Below are 2294 nucleotides of genomic sequence, written 5' to 3' on the forward strand. Positions count from 1 at the left end.
TCTTCTTCTTCTTCTTCTTCTTCTTCTTCTTCTTCTTCTTCTCCTTCTCCTTTTCTCCTTCTCCTTCTTTTTTTTTGAAACAGGTCTCCATAACTTATTTGTTCAGGTTTGCACTGAACTCATTCAGTAGCTCAGCCAGGACTCAAAGTTAACAATCCTCCTGCCTCAGCTTCCTGGGCAACTGGAACTGCAGGCTTGTGCCACCAGGCCAGCTAATAACACTATTTTTGGAGTATTTGGTCCGAGTCTGGTATCAGGAACAGTCTCTGCTGTACATGGCTTACTTGAGTCTTCATAACCAACCTGCAGGCTGCTGCTAGCCTATTTTCTAGAGGGGGAAACTGAGGCTAAGGGAGTTGAGAGCACAGGTGAAGAGCAGTGGCCAAGCCCAGGGTGTCAGGTGCACAGTCTGGGGCTTTTTTCTGGCTGCACTGTCTGAGAGCCATTGCCGAGCTCAGGCTGCCAACTGTGGACTCTTCCATTTGCTATGGAAAATCTCCCCTTCTGGGGACTGTTTGCTGAGCCAGCTCAGGACTGAGCGTGACTGTGTGACATGGTGAGAACCTGTGTCAGCTCAACGGGGGACAGCAAAAGGCAGGCACAGCTGTGACAGGATCGGGCTGGTCTAAAGACAGAGCTATTTTGGGCTCAAAGCTGTCAGAAGTCTGAGGTCATGATGCCCTGGTCCCTTCTTCTGAGTCAGAGAGACTGTAGATGCTGTCCAGGGCTATCCAGCAGTGAGGCTAATGTTAAGATCACAGATGTGCCCAGCCACCCGTTCCGTTCATCACCTCGTTTCCCCTCTACCAACCCTCAAGCTGGAGATGAGAGACAGAGAGGGTGATCAACTTGCCCAAAGATACAAAGCCGATGCAGTCAAACCAAGAGCCATATATCTTTGTCTCTGAAACTGGGCCTGTGTGGCCCTTTTCCGTGGTTGAATCTGCCACTTCAGGAGGCTCTAATAAGTCTGCTCTGCCTCTCAGGGTCTCTTCTTGATTCTGATACTGAACAGGCACTGGGCTAAGACCTGGGAATCCTCAAACCTTTTTCTCCTAATCTGTGGTGAAGCGACAATGTAGCCTGGTATACCTGAATCAGGGAAGGGAACCCACAGTCAGCTGCTTCCATCCTGTGTGTGTGTGTGTGTGTGTGTGTGTGTGTGTGTGTGTGTACAATTGTATGTGTATCTGTTTGTCTCTCTGTGTGTGTCTGTGTCCTGTGCATGTGTGTATATCTGCGCATGTGTGTGTGTGTGTAGGTGCCACACAGTACATGTGGAGGTCAAAGGATGACTTTTGTGAAGTTGGTTTTCTCCTCCTATCTATCTTTACATGGGTTCCAGGAATCAAACTCAGGTGGTCATACTTGAACTGCAAGCATCTTTATCCCCTGAGCCATCTTGCTGGCCCCAGATCCTTCCATCTCCAGGCTCAGTCTGGGAGTACGCTATGAGAGTGACATGTCCCTGGGGAGGCAGGGAGGTAGGGAGGCAGAGCTGGTCCCTTTGACACAGCTAAGCACCAGGCTGTGTGCCAAATACTCAAGGAAGGAGCCCTTGACTTCCCACCCAGCAATGGAGCCCCCTGCCTGTGCTCAGAGAGATCTTTAGGCTCCGAAGGGTCCCAGGATACACAGCTACAGACAGGACTTGTAACTCAAGCCTAGGACTCCCAGACACCATGACAGTTTTATCAACTTGTAGAATTTCCGGGGAGGAGACTATCAGTGAGGGGTTATCTAGACTTAGTTGCTCTGTGGAGAGACTGTCTTGGTTATGTAACTGATGAGGAATAACCCAGCCTCAAAGTGAGTGGCGCCATTCCTTGGGTTCAGGTCCTGAACTGTATCAAAGGGGAAAAGCATGTTTCCTGCCCTTGACTGTGGATGGGGCTAACTGCATCAAGTTCCTGCTATGTGGCCTCCTATAACGATAGACTCTAACCTGGAATTGTGTTGTCAGACATTTTACCACAGCAACAGAAATGGAAGAAATACAGGTACCTGCTCTTCTTCCCCTCTCTCAGCTGCCTTTAACCCTGGGTCTCTTGGCTTCTGATCCACTTTGCTATATCCATTGCCCAGGAAGCCTCAGGCTAGCCTTACTGTGGCCTCTTGACCTTCCCAACAGGGCAGGCAGACAGCGGTACCACCTGTCCTACCCAGCTGTCCTGCCCAGCTGTCCTGCCCACCTGTCCTACCCAGCTGTCCTGCCCACCTGTCCTGCCCACCTGTCCTGCCCACCTGTCCTACCTAGCTGTCCTGCCCACCTGTCCTGCCCACCTGTCCTGCCT

General features: G+C 50.9%; 1 protein-coding gene across 3 annotated transcripts in view; it reads left to right on the plus strand.

The window, feature by feature from the left end:
* Nucleotides 1–2294, plus strand: part of Dab2ip (DAB2 interacting protein) — a 179422-nt gene that overhangs the window by 5524 nt on the left and 171604 nt on the right. The window lies entirely within an intron of this gene.

The sequence above is a fragment of the Mastomys coucha genome, unplaced genomic scaffold (assembly GCF_008632895.1).
Source record: "Mastomys coucha isolate ucsf_1 unplaced genomic scaffold, UCSF_Mcou_1 pScaffold15, whole genome shotgun sequence".
Classification (NCBI taxonomy): domain Eukaryota; kingdom Metazoa; phylum Chordata; class Mammalia; order Rodentia; family Muridae; genus Mastomys; species Mastomys coucha.